This window comes from Amphiura filiformis, chromosome 1 (genome assembly GCF_039555335.1).
Source record: "Amphiura filiformis chromosome 1, Afil_fr2py, whole genome shotgun sequence".
NCBI classification, from domain to species: Eukaryota; Metazoa; Echinodermata; class Ophiuroidea; order Amphilepidida; family Amphiuridae; genus Amphiura; species Amphiura filiformis.
The window spans coordinates 91,899,616-91,919,158 of record NC_092628.1 but is presented as its reverse complement, the minus strand read 5'-3'; the positions used below and the strand labels follow the sequence as shown (position 1 = coordinate 91,919,158).

The following is a 19,543-nucleotide window of genomic DNA, read 5'->3' as shown; positions in this document are numbered from 1 at the left end:
GGTCAATTTAGATTGGTGGAGGTATGAGGATAATGAAACCAATGACATAACCAGAGATATGTGCAACGTATATGCCACAACCCTTTCCCGGTTATTGTAAAAAATGAGACCAAAACCAACACCACACCCACTTCTAAAATTGAGCTGGAAATGACAAACTAAGTAGCAGTATAGAGGCCATGTAGCCAAAAATGCTCTATTTAACAGTTTATAGGACAGATGTTTCAAATGGACAAATCATATATCAAATGGTTCAGAAGAATCTTTTCTGCCATGTTGGCAAATTTGTGACCTGGCGTTCTATTCCATTTCCATGGCAATGGTTACACTAACAGTTACGCTAGGATTTTTGTCATTCTCCCCCAAAGTGTCACATTTTAACAGCTATTGGAATAGAATCTCCATTGGTGTGCACTCACATGACACATGGATATTTTATATTTTATGAACAACATCATCACTTCAATCTTAATGCATTTAATTTATGGGTGAAAATGCCATTGGTTTTTTTGTTGTTATTTTTGACCCAAAAAAAGTACCGGTAATTATTTTGTACACTGGAAAAATTTTTGAAAAACAACTTTTGCATCATAGAAAGTGTATGAATTTATTAAGATGGATGCTTAGATCAAAAGAGTCAATCAGGCATTGAATTCAGACATAAAATGCATGTCAGTGCTGGCCATTTATGCTAATTTTTAAGCAATTAAAGCAAATTTCTCCAGTAAAATTGAGCAAATTTCCCGGTAAAATAGACAAAAAGGATGTAAATGTCAAAGTAAGGGGCATTAGGGAGAGAAAATGGTATACAAAAATGGGGTTAGAGACCTAAATTCAGTATTCATTGGGTCATTTGGGTGAGAACAAAATTTATATAAAAAACAGGGTCTTTGAGTAAAAAAAAACAGGGTCTTTGAGTTGAAAGTCAATAACAGCTTGCATATAAGCCTGAGCCAATAGGCCAATCAAATTAAAATCACTACCACTAATTGCAACAGAAACCATTTAATCACCATTCATTTAAAAGTATATTTAAAAACATTAAAAGTTCCCAAAAGTTCAAGTAGTGGAACAGTGCCTAATTTGCATAAATCCAAAATGGCTGCTAATGCAGGGGTGAAATTTCAAATTTGATCAATTGTTGTTAAAACCCATACCAATGTATTCCTTTCGTCATAAGGATTCAGAAAAAGTATAGTTTGACTATCTCCAACATACATTTCTTGAGTTATGGGGGGAGGTCAAATGTCAAACTTCCACAGGGGGAAAAAAATGTAAAAATGCTCTGATTTTGATTTTTTTTTAATGGTTTCATATTGCTCCACTTACAGAAACATTTAAAAAAAGTTTTTAGTTTGCCATATTTCAGGTGGTTTGGTAACATGGCAAAGAAGATCGAATTCGATTGAACCCTGTTGACCTTGACCTATTTTGTATTGTTACCTATGTAAAAAAACATCCAAAAAAATGCAACTTTTCTCATTTCGATTTATTTTTACCAAAGGAATTTCTTTATTTAAAACTTAACAATCCCCCCTTCTGGTTCAACAAAAAAATTTGTGTTCCCCCCTCACACCGATATTGCCTGGTTAATAATGACTTGGTACAGCAGAGACACTAAAATCAATACCTAGGATCGATACACATGAATGTGCTATGCACGATTTGATATTCAGACAATAAATCTTTGGATACCGGGGTGAAAAATGATGAATATCCCCCGTAATTTTTTTATTCTAAAGAAACCATATTTTTTTGCTTGCACTTGAATATATGTGTTGAAAGGATATGATAGTCGTTAGCTTGCGTATTGCGAAAGGACTCTGCGTATTGAGCTCAAAAACTGACAAAAATTCTGATTTGATATGTGCCGAACTACAGCGCAGCGTAGGCCACTCGTGGAGGCAGTCTAAAAGCAGATGACCCCATGGCATATACCATGCTCACTCACACACAGAGAGGTCAGTCATCGGGCTATTGTCAGTAGCCTTAGTCGGATGTTCCTCGGCCCATTATGTGTCTCAAAACTATTAAACAGGTCGGAACAAAATGGCCATGCGTGGCTGTGGATTCAACCTACCATGGCTATTTCTGCCATGAAGATATCGGGGCGATGACACTGCCCCTCAAGATCCCTCAGGGTTCCCTCAAAATGACCATTCCTAGTGGCGTAGCCAGCGGCCCCCCCCGCTGGTCATGGCCATCGGTTGATGTAAGGCCGTCGATAGACGGATGGTGTTTTTAAAAAAACAATAGACTATTTTTCACCCATGGTGACAGAAAAAAGGAGAATTATTAATAAAAATTCTGAAAATTTTGAATGAAATTAAATTTGCCATGAATTTTTGTGTTTTTATGTTGGTATCGCCTATATTCTTTTTTTTTTTTTTTTTTTGCTCTTCACTTTTTCAAACCATGCAAAAATTTTTGGGGTCACCAAATCACAACTTCCGTCTGCAAAAAATATTTCCGTCGGTACATTTACAAGTTGTGCCCCCTTGGTTCAAAAATCCTGGCTATGCCACTGCCCATTCCCCCCTGTCGTAAATAACAATCGCTCCCTAAAGTTAGTGCGTGAGATGGAAAAAAGCGACAAAAAGATACAGATACTATAGCAGATCTGCTATCTGGGGGAAAAGAGGAAAGGAAGACAGAATAACTGGAAAAATGTATGACTAAGAACGAAAATACAGAACGATTAAGGGCTGTGCAATAATTATGAGCCCTGGGGGAGGGTAAAATTGGGGGGGCAAGAAATTTTGGCGAGACGAAAGGGGGGGCAAGCAATTTTGGCAAGCCGAGAGGGGGGGGGCAAGCGATTTTGGCAAGCATTCACGGGCGCCTTTTTAATAAAATGCTTTAAAAGGCTTAGGAAAACGATGCACGGAAACGCTTAAATATGCAAATTTTCCTGCTCGCTCGCCATAACATAGGCCTACATCTAGACCATTTAAAGTTTGGAATTTGGGATCCCAAAAATTTGGCATGTTCAAGGTGGGGGGGCAAAGAATTTTTGGCGGGCTGAGAGGGGGGGCAAGCGATTTTTGGCGGGCCAAGAGGGGGGGGCAAGCGATTTTTGGCGAGCCGTTCGAAATTTTACCCCCACGGGGGCTGATAATTATTGCACAGCCCCTAAGGGGTACTACACCCTAGCCAATTTTGTGCCTTTTTTTTGCATTTTTCTCACAAATTATAGCGCATTGGGGACAAGTAAGATATGTATATTATAGGGGCAAGGACTACAACTACAGCACTGAAAATTCAGCAACTCAAGGCAAGTAGTTATTGATTTATTGATCAAATATTGGTTTCCCCTCATTTTTGACAGTAACTCCACAACTAGTGGACTGTGTTGAAATAAAATTTCCAGTGCAGTAGTTGTAGTCCTTGCCCCTATAATATACATATCTTACTTGTCCCCAATGCGCTATATTTTTTGAGAAAAATGCAAAAATAGGCACAAAATTTGGCAGGGGTGTAGTACCCCCTTAAAAATAGGAAGAAAGGAAGAGTTATAATTTTCAGGTTAGGCCATAGAGTCGTATTTATAATTGTCATCATTGTTACTATTATTATTATTATTATTATTTAATATTTTGGTTTGTAAATTGTAAATAAATAAAATAAGCATAGGCCTACATATCAAAGTGGCAATTATGATAACATTAAAATAAATACTAAGTTTAGCTATCTCCAGAAGATAGCAAAAGTTTGGCCTTGGGCGAAGTTTATATTATAGTTACTATCTAGAAACACTGTTGAAACTCCAAAATCGGATCGGATCAATCAATTATTTTGTTTATCAAGTATGGCGACTTGGAGCAAACGGGCGAACAATTGAAATGATGTAAATGGTAATTTCACCGTTCCTATTCGGGATTCAAATATCGGATATATATTGTAACAATATCTTGAACAGCTTCAAGGATTTATCTTCTGACAGACTCGACAGGTAAGCGAATAGACGGTTTATCTCTTATGCCCCATTCATTACTTGCTTTATCTCCATCCCCATCTCTTTACGTGTGCCCTGCATACTGTGTAGAGTATTAAAAGTGGACCTGTGGCACCACTGTGTTGTGTGCAGCTATGTTACTGTTCAGTGTTCATGTGTTGTTAATGTTATACAGGACAGTCGACCCGGCAGTCGACCATGCGAATATAGAGAAAACGAAGTTATGGGAGATAGCCTTAATTTAGAAACATACTGTATTTTAAAATCACGATAGTTGAAAAATGAGAACCTGTGACTCTGTCAAAAAGTGAGAGTGCGATTAATATTGGTGTGGTGCAGATTTTGATACAGCACTGGGCAACGTATGATTCCCAAATGGTGGCGAAAGTATAAAAGTTAGGGGAGATGAGCAAATTGAGTGTTTTGGGGGAAAAAATAAGATGCACAGCAGCACACGGCAATTATTACGTTATTTTTCAGAGGGGGAAATGCCTGTCCAAATTACAGGAATTACTTAAAAGTAATTCCTGTAATTTGGACAGTTACAAAATGAGGTACAAGTGCAAGTTACACAAGGTGCGAGTAGAGGGTAAGTTGGTTATTAAAGGAGTAAAAAGGGTAATGTTCCCGATTCCTTAAGGCTCCAGCTTATTTGATGCAGGAATTGATCTTCTGAGCATTTTGACACCCTTTTTATTGAATGAAATCGGCCAATAAATGATTAGGCCCTATTGCATCAAAAATATTATCCTATGCCTTTATTCTATAATGTTCGAAACCTTATACTATGATTATAGACCCCACTTGGAATATGCAAATTGTGTGTGGAGCCCATTTCTGAAAGGGGACACAGCAAAAATCCAAAATTATGAAACTTTCCACTTTTTGCAGCAATTTATTGCAAAAGCTATTGATTCCCTTCTGAAATTCACTACCCCATCCTGGTACAGCCCAGTCACACATTTCCATCAGTAAAATCACAAAAGTTGTTGATTTTGCCCCCCCCCCTGAAATTCTCTTTGCACACCAAACTTGGCACTGCCACTTGGGGGTGGGGTGCGATATCCCTGCAACAAAAAGGTCCATTATTTCAGGATAAATTTATCAATGTTAAAATGTACAGATCCAAAAACGTCCAAATTAAGGGTTGACTAAGTATTGTTGGTCGAGATAGCCGAAAAGATTGATTTTCATTGTCTAAATCAATATATTATTGAAAAATAACACCTTAATGTTTTGCAGAGTTTGAGTTTGAAAACTTGCTTTATTTATTGTATGAATTATATACGTTTTTAAAAGGTGATGTGGTTTCAGCCCTCTTTATAACTCAAGAACCACAAGGACCAACAAAAGTATCTGTGATATTTGAATCCTTACACGCTTGCTACGAAATGAACAATGCAATTTTTGCCAAAGCTCACTACCATTTGCAGGATCATGGTGCAAACGACCAAATCGCAACAGTTTAAAATAGTTACTAACCTTAAAAAGAAAATTAACAAAGGGAATACTTTCATAATCGTGACACGATCTGGCCCGTGGGGCCAAAGGAGCCATTTTTGATAATTGAGTTACTGTAATTAAATTACATTTATATACATACATATGTATGTACAATAGGCTATCATTTACTGAAAGGTCTACCATACTTGGCTCTAAAGTTCTAAAGTTTTTTGATGTCTATTTTCTTACAATATTGTTTTTTACTCCATATGTTTACCCTTTTACCAGGGGTTTTTTAGGATATGGATTGTCTTCAAACTTACATAAAATTTCAAATATCGTCCCCTTGATGCATTTATGCGAGAAAACGAGAACATTTTCAGTAGTGAATAATTAGCAGAATTAGCAAGCCAATACGTTGGTACGTGTGAATTGCATTATGGTCCGGCATCCATCACTCCCGTCGAGTGCTTCGCCATACTGGGCCAATGTAACTTACTATGCCTATCATTCTTGTGACAAAATATCTCATAATTTGTGCATTATCATCATGTACATTTCAAACTTTTCTTTTCTCTTATGATTTGTTTATAATGAAAGAAATGATTTTTTTAAAATTTTATTTCTAATTAATTTTAATCAATTATGTAGTGGGGGCATACTCTTATATTTTTTTATTCCTCGTACCATGATTGACAAGATAAGGTCTTGCTTTTTATTTATTTCGCCCCTTATGTATTTCTTTATTTTTGTTCTAAGCATATCATTATAGTGGCCTTTATTATTTGGACCTATTTCAGTTCGTGCGAATTGGCATGGGAGTAAAACAGCTCTTATTCACAGATTCATTCTTTCCTACCCAGAATGCCGAAGGTGGTATACTACTTAGCCTGGTTTTCATGATTTCTCCGGAAATGCATTGAATTGGATCGTCAAATTTCAGGATGGGAATGAGAAAAATATAATCTATTAAATGATACCAAAAACTCATCAACAACGAGAAAAATTGGGGGGATGATGCTGTCGATCGGGTTATGGACCTTTAAACTGTTGAAAAGTTAAATATGGGCCTTTTACAGTAGCGTGTCCAGGGGGGGCTTTGGGTGCTGAAGCCCTCCCCCCCCCACACACACACATTTTGTTAAAAATCATGTAAGCCGTTTTCATCAGCGATTTGGCGATTTTAGCCATTAAGCCCCCTGCAATCTGCATAACTCTGAAAGCCCCTCAGTCTCCCGCAGGAAAAGATCCTGGACATGCACCAGTGTTTTATGGGGTTGCATTTTAAGTCCACTTGTTGCATGTAAGTGATTTTGGAAAAAGGTACCGTATATACATACATGTACTGGTAAGAGATTTTATAAGCACTATTCATTTCGATCATTGCTCTGGTAGCAAGAATAAAGAATTTTTGTTCTGATGGGGGGAGGGGGACAAAGTCTAAGTGTTTGGGCTAAATACAAATATTGAGCATTTTAAATTCTCCATCATTTCATGATTTTAATAAGTGCCCCCACTCCCATAAAATAATTGTACCTAGGGTGCTATTTGCTAAATAAAAATGATAGCGGGTTTAGTGAAACAGTCACCATTCTCCAATCTGTGCATTTGACCATGTGTCCATGACTCACTTGTGATTTGTCATGCAATGGAGAGAATGAAACAATTAAAACATTTTTATAACTGTTAATGTTCATAATAATTTCAAAACATCAATATTATTACATTTATGTGCAATATTAGCACAGTCAATCACCTTAGTTGGGATGGACTTTGTGTTGGCAGACTTGGAACTGCATTGTGGCTAATTGTTACCATAACTACGCAGTGAACAGTGAATACACATACCCACCCCCCATGATAGAGAGTTACTCATGCATTAGATTAACATGGTTAATATAATGGGTTACACTTCATTGACAAATGATCTAGTTCAATAATAGATTCATTAACTTGATCAGGCATCCGTTAAGTAACTAATTTACGATATGTGTGGTACATGGATACAATGCAATTAACCAGCCAGTGGCCATATACTTGAATTTTTGAATATTTGCTGTTGTCGTTGAAAAGTCAAATTCATATTTTACTGGATCATTCCTAGATTTATGTTTTTCATATCACTATCAGTGCATTGACTAAATTACCATTATTTTGTGAAGCATAGTTGAACTATAAAGTTTGATATAAAGTTAAATCTTGGAATTCCTCCATTATTAAACCATGGCTGCAATTTTTTTATAATCTTTTTACAAAGCAAGCAATGTGTATGAAGGACAATTGCCAATTGGATGTGCCCAATTAGGGCCAAGTTTGCAAGCCAATTGCTCATGTATGTGGCCATGTGTTTTGAACTCGCCACCGGTAGCGTTACATCACAAATATATGAATTTGTTCACCAATCGAGTTTCAAATTAAAATATCTCCACAATTATCAACCCTAAACTAGCAAAAGTATACATTTTTGGAAAGCTGAAGGCATAAGGAATGTAACAATACATATTTCAACTCATTATACAGGGTGACCTTGAAATTATACAGGGTGGAATAAAAAAATTCCGGATACAAAAAGGGTTATTTAACACATTGCTTATTACTAACTTGCAGTAATAAACTGAAAGAAAACAACATCTATTTAGTTAGAGGATAGGGGGAGCCTACAGACTTTGGAAGAAAAAAAAATCACAGCTGTTTGGTAATCTTGGAATACAGGGTGTCCAAAAGTATGTTAGAATTTTTTACAATTTATCATATTTTGAACTGCAACATTTTACCCCTAACCCATACAGAAAAAGTAAGTCCATATTTAGATTCCTCATCAAATTTCCTATCAGAAAATGTATACTTTGACTATGATAGGATAAGTAATAAAAATTTTACAGCAACTTTTAGATTTTGAAGACATCCGCATTACTTACTACAGTGTTTAATATGAAAACGGGTGGTTTTGTACGTAAAAGTTTGAATTTTATAGAATAAACCAATCAAAAAGAGTTTAAAATGATTAAAAACAATTAGCAGAATTGTTTAGCTGTAAATTAAGACCAAAACCAAGTTTATAGCCCCTGTAGCAGTGAATTTATTCAAGTTACACACGTGAAACTTCGCTCCCATAGAGTTTGTGTGTACCGCCCCTCCTCCGCTTCCCCTCCTCCACCACCCTGACTGCTCGCAATTCAATCAACCACAGCTTCGTTAGTTGAGAAGCTATATCCTTCATATTTACAGGTTATTTAGTGGTATTATTTAGCTTTCAAATGAGACCAAAACCATGACATAAGCTTTTTGTTTAGCCGAGGTATGATGAATTGAACAGATCATAATTTGAAAATACGTAACACCACCACCATTTTTGGGTGGCGAGGTCAAAACGCGTGGCCATGTGTCTTAATAGAATGAACGTTTGATATAATTAGGAAACAAAAGTGGGTTTGGAAGATGCAATCAAAAAATCGGGCAAAAAATATACTTCTTTGCAATAAAATTGAAAATATTGGATAACTTGTTCACATGAACAATTTCAGCTGTTTATAATGATATGAATAGATGTGGTTAAGTATCAATTAGACACACTCCGTAGGTACAGAAGATTTATCCAAGATAAAGTCAGCTGCCCGCCTGCCCCAAAGTTGTTACTTATTTCAGGTGATGATTATGTTTCTATAGATCTTATTAGGATCGATCTATCTTGTGTTTTAGAAACTGTAAAAAGGGATGTTTAAAAATGAAAAAAAAAACCCAAAAAACAAAAATCTGTAAACATATCCACCTTCCAGGCACACCCCACCCACTCCTACCCACAATCCCACATACATACACCCAATGAGGTAGAAAGGATAGAGTGCCCTGCTCGCCGAATCTGTGAAGCTGGTTTGGGTCCCGGTTTGGGTGCTGTATAGATACACAAAGTTGAACAAATCATGTATTAAAACGCATTAAATTTCCCAGTATACCATTGTTTTTATCAAAAAATTGCTGAATTATAAAGGCAAACACGCCTGAATCTGGTATTTCATCAGTGTTGCCACGCTAAACAACTCTACCACTTCACGAAATTTCGCCTTCAGTGGTAGAGTTGTTTAGCGTCCGCATGGCAACGGGCGAATGAACTAGATTTAGGAGCGTGCCTGCCTTTATTATTCTGCAATTTTTTGATAAAAAAATGGTACACAGTAAAGTTGAATATGCTAAAACAAGTAATTTATTTAATTTTATTAATCCATACATGCTAGAGTAAATTCAGTTCCCATTTTAGTTGTATTTGATGCTGATTTTGTTAGGTCCCTTCATTTCATAATGGCTTATTCAGTGTGTGATTGTCAATGAAACGGCAACGTACCAGCTCGAGCTCAGCGATCTATGTTTTTCTACGTCATTGCATACACCCCAACACCCCCTCCAAACAGATGCACACCAAGTATAAATAATTATTTACCAATCAAATTGCAATCATTTGTATTCAGTGGAAAGTTCAAAATTCATCAATGACTACATGAACAATCTTCACCATTGCAAACAAAATTGCTTTTGTTGCAGGCAAATCATTTTGTTTATTTTTAATTCATTATGACTATACAAAATCATTCTTGCTCATAAGTTATTTTTATGGTTTTCCTCCAGTTGATGTGCATTGTACAAAAAAAGAAGAAAATATAAATAATTCTTTTTGAACTTGTATTATCATACTATAGTACTGGTATGTAATTTTCTATTTTGTTTTTCTATCCATGTTATTGCATCTTGAACCTGTCTATAATTCTCCTTGGTTATTATTATGGTAGTTTACCTTACCATCAAAAAAACGAGGAAATTCTATTCACAAGGCATATGCAAACCATTGAAGCACACTGTGTGTTTTCAAGCTCAATATCACCCTGACAATGAATCGGATATTGCCTGACCTGCCACCAGACCTCATCCTCAATTATTCATGAAGGAAAGAAAAAAAGATCTGAACGTTGTGGTATAACATTCTTGTTGTTATTCAATGCAGGTAACAAAATACACAATGGGGGTATTAATGCTCCTCCTTGGCATTGTTTGTTGAGTCAAGACTCAAGTATGTGTTGATTATCACAATTTACATACTTGATGCAATTAGTATTACAATAAAATGTGTACTGCTTTGATAAGGCAACAAGTGCATTTATTATAGCGATTGTCAGTGTTTGTTGATCTGTCTAGATTGCTGGATATGTGTAGTATTGTGTACAAAATGTAAATGTTTGTATTATTTTTTTTCTTTTGCACAACAGGTGGAAAATATTAGTGAAATTGTGATTATACCTGTAAATATATCAACTTTTTATGCGGTACCCAATAATTTAGCATGAAATTTCATCAGTGCTGGCAGTCAAATAAATGAAAGATTGAACTTTTGTTCACAAGTTCACAACACATAAAGTTGTTCACCTGAAATTTTTGGTTGTTAAGACTACAACCTTCATCAGCTGGATCATTCTGCTGATGAAGGTTATAGTCTTAACAACCAAAAATTTCAGGTGAGCTTAATGCATTGTGATCAAAAGTTCAATCCTTCATTTACCTATCCAATTTATTCAAATTTTGTCTGAAGAATAAAGACAATGATGCATACAAGCTACAAAGGGATAAGTCGTAAATCTATTTCCTGTGCTTCATTTCAAATTCCAAAATATGGGGGAATTCATTATACAATGTAGGTGCCGCTATCCTCTCATCAACACCAAGCCAGTTCAGTCCCTACTGTATAAATTCTTGGAAATTGATCACTTTACAGATTTTGTGTTTAGCCTCTAATAAGGTCTCCCGGATATGGCTTCAAGCTGTAAACGTGTACGCAATGCAATAAAACATTATGATTTGATTTGCATTGCTGAAAATGTAGTTAGTACGATTCTATGGACTGTTTATCGTATGTCTTCCCAATAATAGGGTTAATGAATCTTGAGTTGTAAACCATTTCTTTGGGCTACATTAGTTTATATGGCAAGGAGTTGTTTTTTCCTGCTGAAGTGCTAGTAAAAATGATCTTAGCCAGCAACAAATGAGAGATTTATCATATACATGTATTAAGCCAATAGGCAAAAACATGTTTGTCTCGGAATAGCGTGATGTGCATAGCTATAAAATCTGCGGTAAATTGCACTTTCCCTGAAGGTTTTTAAGGTGTATATTTTAGTCAAAAAAATGAAATAAATTTCAGCTGTGAAGAATTGTTAGGGTAATTATAAACTGGCTTGTTTAGTGAAAGAATTTTTTTAAATAACCCAAAGATATTTCAGGCATTTGTTTTTTCAATTGATCCTTAAAAAAAGTGCAAACATTTGTTTCAGTGCTTTGGTGGCATTGTTTTCAGTCAAAATTTCCATTTTTTGTATCTTATTTTGATTGAACAGCAATGCATGAGCAATGCATGAAATGATGTTACTGGGACATGGTACATGTAGATAATTGATGTGCAATGAAATCCAGTTAATGCCTGTTTGATAATTAATTAAAAGTCTTTAAAATCTCACACACTTGTACTTTAAAAAGATATATTTTACCTCTTGCATTTTTGTTGGGTCATTAGCTTCCCCTTTATTATAGATGTATAATCAATTGTACAGATTGCAAACTGCATCAAAAAGATAATTACAATATGTCTCCATCCAGTCAGCCAGTGAGTTAGGGTTGTTGATGTTAGGTATATCCATGGTCAGCAGTTAAACTCAAAGAGATCATGTTAAGGCCCTTTACAATTAATTCTTAGTTTCCTGTTTCCCGCCCGCGTCCAAAGTAGAGAATTGCAAAATATTTAATTATTTCATTTTTATTTTGGATTTAATGATTTCCATTGCTACTTTCTGACTTTGATCATATCAAATATAATGATGAATAAACAAAGAACATAATTGTACCATTACTAATGTATAAAATCAAACATAGTTGTAAAATAATTAAATGCATGTTCCTAGTCAAAACGATGATATGTAGTTGATGTAGGTTGCGACCGCTTGTTTTAAAATAAAGAAAATAATAGATAATTAATAATTAAAAGTCGCCTCATCCCTTGTTTTCAACCATGAAACAGGAAACTAAGAATCAATTGTGAAGGGCCTAAAGCTGGCTAATACATGTGTGTGTCAGTGGTAAACTCAAAATGTCCCTGTTTACCTGTTTAGCATGGTTTAAATTAAGTATTCCAGTGTGTGTTTGAGGAGTGGGTTGAGGGGTGGGTTGGGGTTGAGGGGTGGGCTGGGGTTGTTTGTGTATGCAGGGTGGTGCAAATACTTCCTTGATCATATTTATTGCACAATGTTTTTGTAACTATATAAACACACCCTACACAGTACACATACATGTACACCCCACCCCCACACTACACACACACACCACACCCCTACAAACATGATGTATACACAAACTGTGATAACTAAGTATAGATGAAATCAAACATGAGGGCACATGGTAGCCGCAGTTTGTGGGCCTTGCGACTTAGTGAGCGCGTAGCGCGAGGCATTAAACCGAAGCACTTTAACCTCTCTGGATAGTATAGCAACAAAGCCTGAAAATACATTTTGTGGTGCTAGGCACATGGGTATTTATTTTCATTTATTATTTTTTATTCCAGTTTTCTGAAGCTTGAAGCCTTTAAAATTTGATAAAAAAATACTAACCAGCCTTTTTACAATCAATGATGATAATTAATTAGCTAATATAATACATTACAGTTGCATTCAATAATTTCACCTGGTCAACATGTTTGAAGCCAACATAAATGATATGACCATATTGTACTCCCCATTATGACCAACTCAAAATGGTTAATGAATTCATTTAATTAGCATTTGCGGTTTGTGGTGGCTGGACATTTGATTTAATAAGGGAAATGAATCCTATTGAGAAAAGGATGACTATTGTAACAGCTAGATTGGGCTGGCTGGGTAATTGACTTGATTATAAAGGTTGCCAAACGTAAGGACATTACCATTACAACTCATTGGTATTTGCCTGCCCTTCATCATCCAAATGTGGTATAGCTCTACTATGTATGATATGATGATGTACAAAATTATGGGGGCAAAAGAAAATGGTTATAAGGTTATAAAATCAAAACAGTTTTAGAAAAAAAGTGGCTTATCCAGGCTACAAGTTCAGTTCAAATCACTTTCTTCCTTCAGTTAAAATTCAATTTAACAATATTTGGTTGATAATCGTTATCACTTTCCTATATTATATTATTAGACATGATTTGAATTAGGTCTCCTGCGCAGAAGTAAGAACCACACTATATCCATAAGCCAGTTGAGGTGTGAGCCAAAACCCTCAGCTCAAGCACTTTGGTCCAATTATAGACCATCTATTAGGCCCTTTACAATTGATTCTTAGTTTCCTGTTTCCCGCCCGCGTCCAAAGTAGAGGATTGCAAAATATTTAATTATTTTATTTATATTTTGGATTTTCTTTTAAAATAACTTTAAATGACTCCCATTTGCTACTTTCTGACTTTGATCATATCAACTATAATGATGAATAAACAAAGAACATAACTGTACCATTACTTATGTATAAAATCAAACATTGTTGTAAAATAATTAAATGTTTGTCCCTTGTCGAAACGGGTTAATGTAGGTTGCGACCACTTGTATTAAAATAAAGAAAATAAAAGATAATTAATAATTAAAAGTCGCCTCGTCCCCTGTTTTCAACCATGAAACAGGAAACTAAGAATTACCGTATTGGTCCGAGTATAGTCCCACCCGTTTTTTATGTGAAAATTTTTCACAATTGGGGGGTGGGATTATACTCGAATTTCGGTGTTGGAGTGTCCCTGGACCTAGACCTAGATGCTAGGATCATTCATGGTTGACCTAAAAGGCCACGCGTTTTGAACTGGTAGATTTTCGCGTGACATGAAAAGTTCACTTTTTCAGTTCCGCGAAATGCACCAATTTTCATTTGATATTAATTATTTCAGTAACTGGGTATGCTACCATAGAAAAAGTATGCATATTCTGAGAGGAAATTTCACAAGGAATCCAAAAATGACATTGTTTTTTATGTGGGGTTAATGGTTAGGGAGATATTGCAAGTAGAATGTGAGATTTTTCATGAAAATTTTTCAGAACTTTGTGTGAATATTTTGTTTTTATCTTATACCCCACATCAAAAAGAACATTTTATTTAAGGTCTATAGAGCTAGAGCTTTCAAAAAATGTATACTTTTACTATACTACCTGCTATAGATCTTCCATGGCGCAAACATTTTGTTGGAACGTAAAAAATGTACGAATTTGTTCAAATTCTCGTAATGATCTTAATAATACTTGTACAAATAGTTACAATTTATGTTACCCTGGACACAAATTTGCACAAAAACACATGTACAATGTTTTCTAACTGATTGATAACTAAAAATTTAACCAATCCCTAATTACCATTTTTACAATTGGGCATACCGGTACTTTAAAGAGTCCAGTACATGTAATAAGTTACATGGAAATGGAACATATGATGTCGCATTCATCTGTGGACTTCAGGTCAAGTCACCCTGTAGTGATATTTGCCAAATAATTCCTTAGTGCTTTAAGTTTAAGTTCAGAATTAATTATTTAAATTGAAAGTTTTGCACAGCACTTTTGTCACTTTCTTTCGCACAAGGCTCCATCCCCTTGGGTAACTTACAATTTTACACATCAACATTGTTTTTTTAAATGATTTTCTTGTAACTGACTGTAGGGACAGTCAAAGCATTTTTCAATTGCACTTATAAACAGTATTAATTAATAATTTTACCAGCCACAAGACATCAACAACAGAAAAATGACGATTACAAATTTTACCGCATTTATATATTTCGCCTTTCTGCTTGGCAATAACAGCCGCAATTTCAGAGCTCCAGCTTCCAACCTCTAACTTTAATAAACTGATAGACCTAAATTATACAGTACATGTATGCCTAATCTTTACTGCCAATTGATGAAATAAAAGTTGAATTAGCTGAGTTAAATCATTTCAGGTAGGTTACTAGCTATAAATTAGCCGATTTCTATTCCAAACCAAATTTACCGCGTGGGAGCCACCGCGTGGGAGCCACGGCTCCACCCTGTGATTTTTTTACCTAAACAATCATAACTCTAAAAGTTCACCTAGTATGTGCAAAGTTAAGGTACCATTTTAAAGAGCTCATCAATAGCTTTAATTTGATATGTATTTTACCTATGTAGGGTATCATGATGTGAACTAAAATTTAATAAGAACGTAAAAAATCTTGCGCCAATGTCACGGCTCCAGGCTATCAGTTCAAAACCAGTTCAAAACACAAAAAAAAAAAAAATTTCAAGATATTTTGTATTTTTTAATATGAAAATTGATACTTTGTTTAATGTCATACTCTATTAATGATTTCAAAATGCATTCAAATTCAATGCATTTTGAAATCATTAATAGAGTATGACATTAAAACAAATTATCAATTTTCATATTAAAATACAAAATATCTTGAAATTTTTTTTTTTTTTTTTTTTTAGGTCAACCATGAATGATCCTAGCATCTAGGTCTAGGTCCAGGGACACTCCAAAACCAAAAAAAAAACTTATAAAGATTTTTTTTTTTTTTTTTTTTTTACAATTTCTGAAATTTTTGAAAAATGGGGGTGGGATTATACTCGAACGTGGGACTATACTCGGACGAATACGGTAATTGTGAAGGGCCTTAGATGGTCTATGGTGCAATCACCTCTCCAGTTTCTGTAAAGTCTCAGTAACAGTGCTATGCACCACCTCTGCTCATGCTAAACATGCTAACACTAGGCTATTAAAACTGATCAAGTTCTAGCAAAGTCGAAATTGATTCATAAATATGCTGTCCACAGCATCTTTTACACATATTGTCACTCAAAGCTGTAACTAGCGTTATTCATTAGCAATCCTCTAGTCTTGGCTTTTCATTTCAATATAGCAAATGGTAAGTTAAGTTTCTTTTGACTACCTTTGACTACTGCATCATAAAAACATATCACTCTTTATATCCTTGTTTCTTTTGAATGCTAAAATGAATAATCTGAGGACTGAACAAGGTTATTCTGTTGATAATTGTATTGTAACAAGCAACAGGGTAAAATGATAAGCAAGGCCATGACACTAGTCTCTGTGTCTGATGTGTATCTGTTATATACAATAAATGCACGGAAATCAATGAGATATGTACATGTAGTAATCAATTGTAGAATTGATCAGAACTTGGCCCACAAACAATATCATGTTATTGTATTTTAAACACATGGCTAAACATAGGTGGTCTGTCATCAATAGCTTCAAATGTTCTACATTAATTGTTGGGTTATATACAACATAAAGAAAATATAATAATTTCCAGAATGGTAGATTGGTAGAATACAATGTAGGCTATATGATTGTAATTTCTTGGACAGGCAGTACAATGAAATTTTGCTGTTTGTTTATAAATGCATGTAAATTCAGTGCACTTTGCTTCTTAGGTAATATTTGTTACATTTGAAATTGGTACCGTACTCCAGAATTTTCAAAGTACATTGTATAATATGAAATATGTACTTTGAAATATTGTACAATATTAATGAATTTGGCGTTATGTCAATATTAAAATCAATTTTATAAGGTATACTGCTCACTATTGGAATGCCAATAAATGTCAAGTGTCCAAGATTATTGTAATTTTTATTAACCCTAACACATCTGAAACTCACTAAATCTCACTAGAAAAACCATTGCATGCATTCCATGTGATGCCATGACACAATCATGATATAAATCATATGCCTACGGAATCGCTGGCCCTGTCGCTACCGGTCAGTAATCTTCTGCTTGACATGCGAGAGGTCTTCTTTGTTCATCTTCTCTCCTTTTTTGTTTCATCTTTCCCTTCTGATAGCAAAGCAAGCAAACTGAATGCTTGTACATTGTAGCTGGTAATCAAAACCATTGCACCTGGTAGTAACCCTGAGTGGTACTCCACACCAAATGATGAGTTCAGATGCAAAAACCAATATCCATTTTTCTTAATTTGAGTATATAGGCAAATATTACTGGCAGTGGCATAGCCAGTGAGGTGTGTGTGGGGGTGGGTGTGTGGGGGTGTGTGTGTGTGGGGGGGGGGTGACTGACTGTTGGTTAAAAAGATAATTGGGGTCAACATGTGACAATTTTGTGTGCATTGCATATGCAGGGTGAAGAAATATAATTTAGCCTAAATATACTTCAAACCTTGATGCACCTCTTTCCTTTGAAATTGAGACAACAATTCACAACTGTTGGCAAAAAATATTTCTGTTGGAACATTTACAAGTTGTGCCCCCCCCTTGGTTCCAAAAACCTGAAAACTGCACAGATTACTGGACAAATTTATACGAAAATTTATGTGCTACTTTTGATCATTTCATCAAAAATGTAATTTTTTTAGGAAGGTTTCAATTTAAAACTAGCATTATAAACAGATTTTCGTGGCCTTTACACAATCAAGTTTGAAAATTGTGTCTATTGGCTTTCGCATTCTGAACATTACATTTCTCTGACAATTCTAAACTCAAAGGTAAGACCCATAAAGGCCATACATCCATCAAGAGACTTTTCTGTGAAAGAAGTTGCATGCAAAACAAGAAGAGTCATTAAAAATGACAAGGTCCTGTGCATGAGATTTTTACGAGAAATTTGAAAGCAGAAATTCTGCAAGCAGACTAAATTTAAATTTTGAGTTTAAAAAATAGACAAAATTATGGAACTAAACCTCACAAAACATAAAATATCATACTAGACATATGGATGTAGCTTACAAAGTTGTATAATAAGTCCACCCAACATGAAATCCATCTTTTCTGTCACATGCCCAGCCCTATACAAGTAATAAATTTGTTTGTAATGTGTGAAACACACAAAAGGAAATATTGAGCCAGTGTGAATCATACATTTAATTGATTTCTAGTTCTACCAAACCAGCTAATTCTATTGTTTTTGATAGACTATGTTCATTGTTAGGTTTTATTTGTTAATTTCTATATAGATCCACCCTTGTCGTGTTTCCCATATTATGTCATAATGTAGCAGGTGCTGGCTGCTGTGGGTAATCAATAGATAAATGTGCCTCCATCCATCAAAATACACTTGCAATATTATTAATTTATACAAATCAAAGATATTTTGCTCTACCGTTATTGAATCTATGCTATATCGATAAAGCCCCATTTCTACGTAGATAATATTATATTAGTGTCACATTTAAAAAAGAGTAAACAACAGTCAGTTTGCACCCACACTTTCATCAAATAACTCACATTTTTACCAAAAAAGAGATTAATAAAATCACTTGCCTGCCAGAGTCTTTCCCTGACACAGAAAATGCCAAAAGCAACATTTGATTGAACATTTTGTTGCTGACTTTGAATGTAATTAACTTTGAATGGCAGATAAAAAGATTTCTTCATTTTCTATATGCTGGTAACACCAATATTGAATCCTGAGCTTTTCATGTTACTGACAACAATACAAATGACATGAAAGATGCTCAATGCTTATTTCAATGTCTCAATGTTAATTTACTTTGCCATTTCCTAACTTGGGAAGTACAGGCTGTATCAAAATGATTGGTATTCATCAGTTTCCTATGAATATGGATATTGACTGCCATATCAAAATGCAATGTATGATCTGCACATTTTTTGTTATTAATAACATAAAGTTACAGTCATATAACAATAAGTTATGGTAATTTCAAGAGGATCCATTGTTACATAAGCAGGGTTTTCAATAACTAGGGCTCAAGCGATTATTGGATCGGACATCGTATTGGCCTGATATATTCGATATCGGTATCGGATTGGATATCGGTAAAAAATAAAAAATAAAAAAATAGAATTATTTTTACCGATATCGGATCGGATATCGGTCGATATTACAACATCGATATCGGATCGGTAGACAAATGCCATATCGGTTGAGCCCTTTAGTAATAGGTACATGTACCAATCATTTTGATACAGCTTGTACATGTAGGCCTACTTGTTCAGTGCATCTCACCGACAGAATTTATTTTAATTTACAGAACACATATCGCATAAGTGCCATAATGCTGTGATTTGATATAGGCCTAGATAATACGATGCACGTACAAAAAGAAGTGGCAATCATTGCAACAACATCGTTACTAAT

At 35.0% G+C, this 19,543-nt stretch overlaps 1 protein-coding gene across 1 annotated transcript in view; it reads left to right on the top strand.

The window, feature by feature from the left end:
* The first annotated feature begins 3,830 nt into the window (after positions 1-3,830).
* Positions 3,831-19,543, top strand: part of LOC140157512 (ankyrin repeat and fibronectin type-III domain-containing protein 1-like) — a 261,195-nt gene continuing 245,482 nt past the window's right edge. The window contains 1 exon segment of the mRNA XM_072180736.1: positions 3,831-3,952. The gene's annotated coding sequence lies outside the window, so the exon portion shown is untranslated.